Below are 12,193 nucleotides of genomic sequence, written 5' to 3' on the forward strand. Positions count from 1 at the left end.
CAGCCACTCGTGTCTCGACCAGGTGTTCCTTGTTGTCTCGTCAGTGTGTTTGTATTTCGTTCCCTGTTTTCCTTCAGTCTGTGTTGCTGCATTGTTGTCCGTCAGATGTCATCAGTTCTCCTCGCCCGTGTTTCCATATCCTGTCATGTCAATTAGTGGTCATTATTTTGCTTTCCATGATTCTTTATTACTTTGAATTAAGATTTTCGGACTTTGTTAAGGTAGTATTTAGATTTTTCCATGTACCTTGTTTGCCATTTATTTATTTTTTTTGTAAAGAAATCCTGTTTTGAAATTCAAGCACTCCCGCTTTGCCTCCCTGCTCCCCTGCACATGGGTCCTCCGCCTTCTCGTGTTCAGCACCGTGAAAACCCGAACCTGACACCGTCTCCCTAACCCTGATCTGAAACCTTAATCCCTAGCCCTAAATGAACCCCTCATGAATGAAAACAATGAATGAATCGACAGAGGTTAGATCACACACCTGAATTGTGCCTGAAAAGACATTTTGGAAAATTGTATTGGTCAGATATGGGATATTATTTTCTTTTCCCTGGCTTCTTAAAAGTGTGCTTGGATGAGTTTGGTAGAGAAGAACAAGACAGAACAAGAATGTGTCCCATTACTTTTGTCCACAGATGGTTTCTCTGTTCCAATGTGAAGTGTTGAGGATGCGGCAGCTTGTTGTAGGTGCGAGCTGGGTAGAGGTGGACAGGACTGCCTTGTTAAAGGAACAAGTATAGCGACAGAACAATCAAAGGAGCACTGATAAGAGGCCGAGTTAGCTGTCAGGAGCCGTTACGGCCCAGCACAGGCTCACTGGCCGCGCTCGAGTAGCAGCAGAACGAGCGTAAACGCATAAAAGCTTCAGCTTGTTATTGTTGGAATGTTGTCATATAAAAGAGACCGAGGGTCGTGTCCTCTTGTTAACAGCAGGGAACGATTGGAAGATGATTCATGGATGAAGATGCTACAGCCAATCAAAAGGCCTGTTAAAGGTCAAATCAGTCTGCTCTCAGCTTTGTCCAACTACTGTTTCTTTGACATCCATTATCAATCCATCAATCTATCATCCATCCAACAATTTGTCCACCATTCATCCATTACCTCAATCCTCTATCTGTCATCAAAACAGAAATCTGTCTATCAGCTGTCCATTTATTCATCTCGCCATCCTTCAGTCCATCCATCCATTTGTCCATCATCCAGCCAGCATTTCTCTTCAATCATCTGCCCGTCATCCATCCATCCATTAGCTCAACTGTTCTTCTGTCCATCCTCCATCCTTTATCACAATACCATCTGTCCATTAGCCATCATTTCTCTGCCATTCAAACATCAATCTATCATTCACCCAGCAATTTGTCCATCATCCATCTGTTATTCTTTCCATCCTTCAGTCCATCCATCATCATTGCTCTTCCATCATCTGTCCATCACTCACCTGTTAGTATCTCAATCATTCTTCAGTCGATCATCTATCCATTGTCACTATACCATCCATTGAATCTGTCCATCATGAATACATTCATTCATTCATCCATCAATTCCACAGGCTATCAATCCTTCAGTTCATCCAGCCATCTGCCCATCATCTGTCTATCGTCCTCTCTAGCATCCATCCATCATGGCTCTATATCCATCAAAATCCATAACGATCACTCATCACGGTTTAGTGCGATGAGATCATAGCACAGTTATGATCCGAAGACCACTAAATTAGCATAAGATAAAATAGGGGGGAAGGAAAACGATTTACACTGATGTTCACGTGAGCTTCCGCGTTAGCGGTGTTGATTGCGTAACGTTCGGGTTGATTTTAACGAGCGTTTGAAACAAGCCATAACCACACGAGCTACATCATGTTAGCAGCACTTGAGCTAGCATTGATTTACTTATGCTTGCTGTTAGTGTGTGACTGCCACAATCAATGACATCAAAGTTTATGGAGATGACTCATTTGCATAATGATGGTGTCATTAACAGATGAAAGTAGGAAGAAAATCATAGATGAAGAATACATTGTTTTATAATACAGTAGGATTTACAATATCTAACTTTTTTTCCACCTTGAGACTGAAATGATAAGTTATCAAATTTGGTTGTTGAATGAAATGAAGGGAAACTGTATTGCCAATAGAGACCACAACCTGATGAGGAACTGATGAACGACAAAGGAAGGCTTTAATAAATCTTTCAGCTTGTAACTGAGTGTGGGTGAGTGTGTGTGTGTGTGTGTGTGAGAGAGAGAGAGAGAGAGAGAGAGAGAGAGAGAGAGAGAGCGAGCGAGCGAAGGCCTTCAGACATGCTTGACAAAGTGAAATGATTTTGAAGTGACACCCCAAGATAATAATAATAGGTGAAATTCCATACATTGCGAAGAATTGTCTTGCGGAACAGGCCAACCCAGACCTGAACCCTATTAAGAATCATCTGTGGGGTGACCCAAGGGAGAGGCGGGGGGAATATCCTTGTCATCTGACCCATTAAAAGGGCTTCAGCGATAAAGCAAAAACATCTATACATCTTTTTTCATGTGGTTAGCGCATGTGTTTCGCAGTCAAAGGTTCTGGGTTTGAATCTCAGCTGGGGTCTTTCTGTGTGGAGTTTGCATGTTCTCTCTTGACATATGTGTTGCTCGCTGTTCTTGAAGGCAGCAGGGTGGGAACGCCGTGTGTGTGTGTGTGTGTCTGTGTGAATGTGTGTGTAGCTTTGTTTGTTGTTTAGTCCAGGTGGTCTCACAGCAGGTGCACCACTTCATCAGAATGCTCTCAGCCATTGCGTCATTCACCCTTACAGATTTACAGGTCACAGCATAAAGACGCACGCACACGCGCACACACAGTAAACGCACTCAGACTTGTCATCTATTTGTTTGCTGAGCTCACTCAGCATTTCATCTACTTTTAATCACGGATCGAGAAACTGCCAAACTACTGTAGGTCGATGAGGAATCCGTGTGGAAAACAAATGAGTCGCTGCTTGAACAATTCATCGATTCTTTTTTTCGACTTGTTTTTGTTCTCATCACACACAAACGTTTGGCTGAGCTATGACCTTGTGGAGTTGACTTACTGGAGTTTTGTGATTTTTATCGCGACTCATCAAACGCCGCCGCCATGCTCTGCCCACACGAAATGATGAAAAGTACGCAGTTTCACAATTTATTGTTGTCCATCAGGAGCACCGCCATGAGGCTAGTGAACCCCCCCCCAAAGTTTGCCTTTGAAAGACCACTTGAAATGTTCAAAATAACCCTAACATGGCTGCTTCCAACCAAAATTGAAGACTTCCCGTGTGTTTTCGGCCATGGCTTCTTGAGATTTGTTGGGTTGACTCATCATAGCTATGTCTACTAATTTTGCGTTCCTTCGTCAAACTGGCTTTGGGGGCTGAATTTTGAAATAAAAAATAATGAGCTGAGTTATTAGAGTTTTTGGTTTTTTGGCGAGTCATCAAATTTCACTGCCATGCTTCACCCACACGCAATGATGAATATTCAAACATGTCACGATTCAGCGTTGCCCATCTGTCTAGTATACTCATCTACGCATTTTAAATTTGGGAGCAATCACACACAGTCTGGTTACGCAGGGGTACTGGCTTCAGGGGCTTATGTGTTTGGCTTTTGTGTTTCATGGTCAAAGTCGTCAAAATTTGCTGCAATGTTCCCCCCCACACGCAATGGCCAAAACAACAACAACAAAAATGTGCAATTTATTGTCCCCAAGCTCTCAAGATTAGAATATCTTGTGGTTCAAATTCGGCAGCAATGGGACACAATCTCGAGAACAAATTCACTTTTGAGGATGCCTGCAAATGTCTAAATGGCAGACTTCCTGTGACAGGGATGACTTTTTTTTGTGGGTCTTCTCAATTTAGACAAAGAAATCATGTTGCTAAGTCAAACAAGCTTTGGGAGCTGGATTTTGTTATATTATTTGTTGATTTTTTTTTTTACATTCCAGTAGATGCTACCTAGCTGACAAGTCCATCTTTGAAGAATACCTGGAAATGTCCACATGAACTAAAATTTCAAAGCAAAATGGAAGACTTCTGTGACTTTTCCGGCATGGCTTCTTTCAGACATTTTTTTTTTTGTAGGTCTGCTCATGATAAACACACCCACCAAATTTCATGTTGCTATAACAAACACACTTTGGGGACTGAATTTCCCCCCCCCCCCAAAAAAAAAGACACAGACGCGCTATTGCAATGAACCCACTTACAAGCCACTGCCTCCAGCACATACACAGCACTGTTTCCACATTACAGCGTTAACTTTAAATGACAGTCATGTCGTGTTGTTGGGCGAGCGCAATCAGTTGTGAGGTGGACGGGAGGCGCGGGGGTCCGGGGCAAACGTTAGGAGGTCTGGTCTCAGAGGGGAGCTGCAGTGTGCTCATCGACTGACCGACCGCCGCCCCCGGCGTGATGATGCGGCGTCACGAAAGAGGATGTGTTTCACACACATGCACACAAAAGCATTGTTACTACTTGAATGCTACGATGCTGGCTAACAGTATGGAAGAGAACACACAGCAAGCAGACAGGCAGACACACACTTCCCAAATACATACAGTATGTATAGAAAAATCTATTTCTATTGTGAAAGGTTGCGCTTATTTTAACTAACTGGCAAGAAGAAAGATTGTTTTAATTATCTGACACATGCATTACATTGCACACGTGGATGTGGTCTTTTTATGGGACTTGAGATTATTCCTAGTCATTCTGTTTATTTCTTCTGTGCAAGGTGGCGGTTGTCATGAATAATTGGTGAAAAGGTGCAATCCCGCTAATCAGATGACACGTACAGTGCATGCATATGTGCCCATGCCTTTTTTCACATTGTGGATTATTTCTAATGCCTGTTTTGTTTTTTTCTGTGTAAGGTGGTGATTATCGTGAACAAATTATTTTTTTAATATTTTTGTGCAAGTTAGCGCGAGAGGAGTGGTCAAATTAATGATCATATGACGTGCCACGCTGTGGAAGATGATCTGCGAACAGGGCCCATCCAGGATTGCGTATCCCAAATGGAAAAACCTGCAGCACAGTTTATTTTGTGCATTCTGGGAGGGCTAGATGCTAATAGACCTATTTAGCATGCGGAATATCATTTATAAAACCTGAGCCAAATTGTGGTGACTGATTATGCGTCTTTAAATACTGCATCTGAAAGGTGCTGTGCATAATGATGAGGATGACTGTGGTGAGGAAGGCACATCAGCAGGACGAGAGGTGGCGGGGAGAACGCCGGGAACAAAAATTTGCGAGACATTGTCTATTCAGCAGGCAGTGTAATGTTTGGGTGTGGTGTCCCAAAACGTTTTTAAACACAATGTTACGCAGGATGGGCAGATACATCCAATGTTAAATCAAACAAAACGTGGCTTTAATGTGGCTTCCCCAAACGTTTTGGAGCAATAGACTGCACACTTGTGCAACTTGTTCCTGCTCAGCCAGAGTTTTTATACAAAAATCATAAGCACACCCATTCTTTGAATGTGCAAATTGTGTGACTCAAAAGTTGTCACAACAAATGCAGCAAAATATCAAGGGTTAGTTTGCCTCTTGCACTGACACTTGCAAATCCATCACTTCAAACTTCATTTTGCACTTGTGGTGCTCTCCCAAATTTTCCACGGTGAAAGCACCAAAAATGTAACCGTCTCCAGTACACTTGTTGCCTATTGCACCGTAATCTTGGCCCCACATGCACACTGAGTGACATGACCGAACGCAACTGAACATCGCGCAGAGTGCGGGGTTGTGCAACTAGTTTTCATCATGGCCGACCGTCAGCAGCGAGATTTGATTTTCGCAGGGGAGAAGAAGAAGTAACAGCAAATCAAAAATGCCATGTTGGATCAATTGATCTTTCACAACAAAAACGAGATCCATCTGTCTGCCGCCAAGCCGTACAAAGAGAATAGAATAGAATAATACTGTACTATATTAATCATTTCAAATGTACCTGTGGCTAAAAAGTGAAGCGTGGAGAGTCTCTGATGCAAAATTGCGCGAGTGCAGTCAAGCCTATCATACCTTTATTCTCACCCGGGGCAGGGCTTCTTTCTTGACAAACGCGACATAGATGGCCTCGTGTGAGTCCTCCCGACCAGAGGTCCCAAGTCGTCGCCCTTCTTATCTGAGCTCGCCCCAGCGCGGCTCCTCTCCAAATGGCTCTTCTTAATTGACCTGGCTTTCCTCTCGTTCCCGTTCGTCTCGCTAGTGCCGAGCCAGCCTGCAGATTGACTCATAAATCCACCGTTGACGACACCGCCGCCTCCTCTTTTTTTTTTTTTTTTTTCCCCTTCCCCTTCTGTCGCCCTCACAGAAGACGCTCCAAATTTTCTATGAGAGAGAATAACGAGCAATTTAAGAAAGCGTCTGGAACTCGGCGCTTTGACACGTTGACAGGTCGTCTCGGCGGGGAAGCGAGAGCGAGCCGACCAGGACACGGAGGGCTGACATGAGCAATAAAAAGAGCTTCATCACAAATTCACGCACACACACACACACACACACACACACACACACCATTCTATACTTTTACATTTAGAGGCCTCCCTTCAAAACGTTTTAAACCAAATCAAACTGAGCTAATATACCCTAAATAGAGCCCTGGACAACTATTATTTACTCAACTGCAGATGGGGTAGGCTTTATGTTATACATATTAAACTATGGTGATGGTATCTTGCAATTCATAGCAAGTGAAAAGTGACATTTAAGTTGAATGAAAATGGACCTAACAACAAATATGTGGCCTGGATAACAAAAACAGCATTGTGGAGCGATCAAGTGGCTCGCTAGGTGCGGCTGGTCTGGTTAGCAAAGGAGTTCAAATGGGCAAGTGAACGATAGTGTCAATGAATGACATTCCTTCAAATGTTTCCCAACAACTCCCACTAACCGTTCGTGGATTGCGTAAAAAACAACCGGTGCATTCAATAAAACTGGGAAAAGTGACAACGGGAAACAGACAACATAGTGGAGGGACCACATTGTGTACCAGAAGCTACATGACGCCGTCTCCAAATGATTGCTAATTTACAACATGCGCTAGGATGCCATGTTTTGATTCCCGTGAGAACACGGTTTACTTGGTGCTGCTCTTTCTGTTAGCAAATGGGTTTGAAGTCTTTGGACATACGACATTGTGGAGTGACCTCTTAGAGTAAGAGTCTACTGGAATGCCAACGGTCGTTAAAGAAAAGAAGAAAAATTCTCTGCATAATCTAGAAGATATTTTAACACAGTAACCTGCTACACTTCAATTCATCTCAAAGACTGTGCCCATGATTTCGTCGGTGCTTCTGTTTTGCTTAGTAAAAACAACAACTCCAAAAGCACTCTTTAACCTGCCCATGAACTGACTACCATTTTTGTTTCTTTGATGGTTTATTACCTGCCCGATGTGGCTGACGCACCCGCCGACTAATTGGAAAGCGGGACGGCTACGATGCAGCAGGGATAACGACTCACGCATCATTACGGGATGTAACCGAGGTGTTTCAGGCGTGGAGATCAATTCAATCAGAGCACACAGACACACACACACACACACACACACTCAGCCACACTAATCCTGGGCTTTAAATAAAGCCCACAATTTGCTGGGTGAAACCATGTTGGCGCTTTAGCGAAAACGGTGGTCGAATTACACGATCCTCTTCACCGAAACGACTTCTCAGCTTCCATTCATGACAGTTCATTCCACTGCACTTATTATGGTGTTTATTTTTTTTTTTTTTAATTTGTTGCTTTAGCTCAGCTCTATTCCAAGAAGACTCTCCAAACTACCCCGCAAACCACAGTATGACGTTGCTCATTCAAAAACTAAATGATGAAGATCATGATGACATTACACCTGGTTTGCAATGCCAGTGTTAACTGAGCCTCACATTAGTAGCATAGCATTAGCATCTCGGTTAACGAGGCAAGAATTATATTATTTAATGGCTCATCCATGTACATTGTTTACCATGGAGCTGATTAAAAGGTGTGCCTGTTGATTCTGGAGTTCGCATAGTTATGAGCTTTTAATCGCAATGAGTCGCAAATAGGTCCTAGAGGTGAGTATCTGCGGACTGAATGATGAAAATATATTTTAAAAATGGTGTCAAATATATCACTGACCTCTCTTTTGTGCTGCGTTGTGATTGGCCAGTATGCTTTTTTTTTTTTTTTTTTAGGCGGATGGGTGTTTAGGAAAAGGTGAATTGACATCCAAGATTCCTTTAACTTTATGGCTTAGAAACCCGCCAATAATTTGTGTTTTTTTTTTCTTTTATGATTTTGTGTGTGCGTGTAGTTTATGGAACTGCGTATTGTGTCACCTTTAGTGAGGGTCGGACATGGGAGATGCCAAACGTTCTCTAAGGCGAGTCGAGGTGCATCATTGGCAGCCATAAAAAGTCCATCTGGTCTTCAGTCCAACATTTCACTGCCTTGTCATGAGACACAAATCCGAATCAGTTACCGTCAAGGCACGCTGGATGCTTTTCTCACAGCTGGATGAAAGCCTTATCAAAATGCTGGCGACAGCAGGTGTGCTCACATATGCAAATGAGCAAAAAGGTGGGAAGGTTGTGCATCAGTCACTACAGTGGACAGTGATTCAAAAGATGTTTCCATCTATCTGCGAAAGTCTTGGTGTGGCTAATGCATACATTTCACATTAATACTCATCCATATACGTAGAAGAAAGCAGCTTTTGGATAGCTGTCCACTGTAGTGACTGATGCACAACTGACACATCCAGACTCATGCATATAGAACAAAGCAATGTTTTAATGGATGTCCGCGGTACTGCAGTGACTCAGGTGCGACTTTGAAATCAAGACTCGTGCATATAGACAGATATTGCGATTTTACAGCGCACCACTGCTGACATGCTACCTGCACCATGTGATTTTATTGTTGACAATTGTATCACCAAACTGGAGTGAACGAACTCTGCGGCTCCGCTTTTAACCTAAACAATAAAAGTTAACCCTACACCTCCATGGAGAAATGGTGAAATCAAACAATTAAAAGACAAATTGCAGGTGTCCTCTCTGGTACTGTTTTGAACTGCTGCAGCTTTTATCTCACAGGTCAAAGTTTCTTTGTAGGTTTGGACACATGTTCCTCCAGAAGACCTGAAATTGAGTGTTAGGTTTTTATCATCTGCAGAATATAGCCAGAGTCTGCCCAATTGTCTCTCTGGCCTTCTGAAAAAGAACATCTCCACTCTCCAACTACTCCAGAACTCAGCTGCTCGTGTGCTGACGAAGACCAGAGGGCGGGGTGCACATTACATCGGTGTTAAGATGACTGGCTCTCGCATTGGCTCTCCGTGTGTTTCCGGATCAATTTGAATCTTCTTTTACTAGCTTTTAAATGTCTTAACATGTCTTGGGCCCCTCACAGGTCCTGAGGTTCTCTGGGCACAGGCCTTTTAATTGTTGCAAAAACTAGAACAACAACCCACAGTGAGGTGAATTCAGCCATGATGGCCCGTGCCTCTGAACTGCCTGCCAGAGGCCATGTGCAACGCAGAGACTGTTGATGCTTTTAAAAGAAGACTTAAGACTCACCTGTTTGGTTTAGCTTTGAGCTGCTTTACTCATTCATTCATTTGCCTATTTATTAATTTCTTATTTTACTCATGTATTTATTTATTTATTATTTATTTCTATTCTATTCTGTGGTGACCTCTGGGTGTGGATGGCTCCCACAGGTTGCCTTTCCTCACCCAGGATGCTCAGTGCCTTGCCATGTCGCTATACTATTAGTCAATAGGTGCTGTGTTTGTGTGTGGGTGTCAGTGGGTATGTTTGTTCGTATGGGTTTGTTTGCTTTTATATGTGGGGATGGGAAGGGAGTTTTTTTTTTTTTTTTTCTTTTCTCCATTCTTCCTGCTATTTGAATTGTCTGTTTTTATCGCTGTGAATTACTTTGGGTTGCGTTCCTTGTGTATGACAAGTCCAACCCTCCATCTTCTGAACTGCTTCTCCTCACTAGGGTCGCAGGTGCGCTGGCACCTATTTCAGCTGACTTTGGGCGAGAGGCAGGGCACACTGAACTGGTCGCTAGCCAATCGCAATTGCAGATAAATAAAATGTGACTGATTAATTGATTGCTAAAAGACAATGGCCTTTGAATAGCTGTCCACTGTTGTGACAAAAGACATTTTTCAACGTGCTAATGACTTTCTGCTTTTCTTGTTTCCGAGCCTTTCAAGGCCACCAAACAAAGCGGTCTTTCTTCATTTGACCTCCTCGCCACCTCCACTGACCTTCACCTTCGCCGCGACGGCTATCGCTCCTGATAACATGCTGATGCTAATGAGCGCTATCAGCGAACAGCAGGCGGATGCTCGCCAGCAGACACAATGCGTCGTGTCTGCGCCGATTGAAGTCCACATCCTGGCTGCCTTTGAAATCAATCCTCTTTTCAACATCATCATGTCATCTGGGACAAACTGGACCTCTAGCAAGGCACAACAGCCATTCATCATTCATTGAATCAGCACCAAAGCTCGACTGGGGACAAAAGAGTGAGGAAAAAAAAAAAATTACACCTCCATGCCTCCCTCTCGCCTTACTACACCTCCTTCACTACTCATCTTCCTCTCCTAACTACACATCATTCTGTCCTCCTCTTCCCCTCTGCTTATTTCAGTTCCATGCCACTTATCCTCCACCCCTAACTACACCTCCTTTCCTTCTCCTCTCGTTATAGTGTTGTTTTTGCCAATTCCCGCAAAGCTAACAAGCAAACAAAAGGCACCAGCGTCCCTGGCCGCGGTAACAAAGACAACCTTTAACTCCCCTTCCGTTATCCTTCAATCACCCGATGATTATGCGAGCTTGCAGTTATGCAACAAACGCCAGAGGCTCCCAATGAGTGGCAACTTAGCAACACAATGACACACAGACAAAAACAAACACACCAACACGATGTACACAACTTTCACATGACATAGTAAATCTCTTATACAGTGGTATGGTTGCGCCATCACCATATGGCAACACAATAACACTCATGCATGTTGGGGGTCTTGCAGCGCACTAATCTGTATACACTCACACACGCAAAGTTTGAGCTCAAATTCATATTCAAATTAAAATTGTCAAATTCCCCAGTGTCTAAATAAAATGTCTGACATTCTTTGGTCAACATCCACAAAGAATGAATAATTACGGAACACTGTGCTTGAAATCAGTTTTGAGGGGGTGGTTCTGTCTCATGCAAATGCAGATTACAGCTTTTGTTATTATGGCGACCAGGGGTGGAGAGTTACTCAGTGTTGCCAATTTAGCAACTATATGTATTTTTTAAACGAGTAGCAACAAATCTAGCAACTTATTATGATTATTATTATCGTTATTGGACGCTCTAAATCAGGGGTGTCAAACTCATTTTTGCTGCGGGCCACATTGTGGGCACGGTTTCCCTCAGAGGACCGGTATGACCGTGAAACCATATACATGTTTCATCGCCTAATCATAGTATTACATATACAGAACAAAATGATGGATAACTAGTTTTCAAATCAGAAGTCAAGGATAATTTTTTGCTCACAACTCAAGACAAAAAAAAGAACATTTGTCAAACGAAAAACTTCGGACACTCGTAAGTTAAGGCACCACTGTAGTCAGATATAAAATTCATTTTGTTGGTTAATTTTACACCTGATGGGTGGGAAGGCAAGCGAGACACAATTATTTGTATACGTACATTAAAAGTCACTTTTACATAATCTGCCCCTTCCAAATTAAAAGCATAAATAATGCATTAATCTAAATTAGATCTATGTGCTATTTTCACCATTAATATTGTTCTCGTAGTTTAAGTTTTTATTTTCTGAAAGATTTTAATACTTTTCATTCATTTATTAATAACATTTCATTTTAAATGCTCTCATTTTATAAACTATTTTATTTATTAAAAATTATTCAACTTCATTTCAAAATGTTTTATTTTATACAATATTATTTATAATGTTTACTATTATAGTGTTTACCCCCATTAATGTCACATATTTTGTATTTATTTAAAATGTTTTATTTTCTATTTATATTATTTTATTTTATAAATGATTTTATCCATTCAAAATATACTTTTATTTTATATTACAATACGTTGTTTTTCTATTGTTTGTCAGTACGTTTATTTTTTGATAATATTTTACTTT

At 42.1% G+C, this 12,193-nt stretch overlaps 1 protein-coding gene across 4 annotated transcripts in view; it reads right to left on the bottom strand.

Annotated features, from left to right (window-relative positions):
• The window catches only part of slc8a2b (solute carrier family 8 member 2b), a 74,332-nt gene that overhangs the window by 51,778 nt on the left and 10,361 nt on the right, over positions 1-12,193 (bottom strand). Inside the window, exon 1 of one of the 4 annotated variants that reach the window (XM_061682746.1) lies at positions 6,052-6,283. The exons of the other annotated variants lie outside the window; for them this stretch is intronic. The gene's annotated coding sequence lies outside the window, so the exon portion shown is untranslated. Of the gene's footprint in view, positions 1-6,051; positions 6,284-12,193 lie in introns of those variants that run through there. 4 annotated transcript variants of the gene reach the window in all.

The sequence above is a fragment of the Phycodurus eques genome, chromosome 7 (assembly GCF_024500275.1).
Source record: "Phycodurus eques isolate BA_2022a chromosome 7, UOR_Pequ_1.1, whole genome shotgun sequence".
NCBI classification, from domain to species: domain Eukaryota; kingdom Metazoa; phylum Chordata; class Actinopteri; order Syngnathiformes; family Syngnathidae; genus Phycodurus; species Phycodurus eques.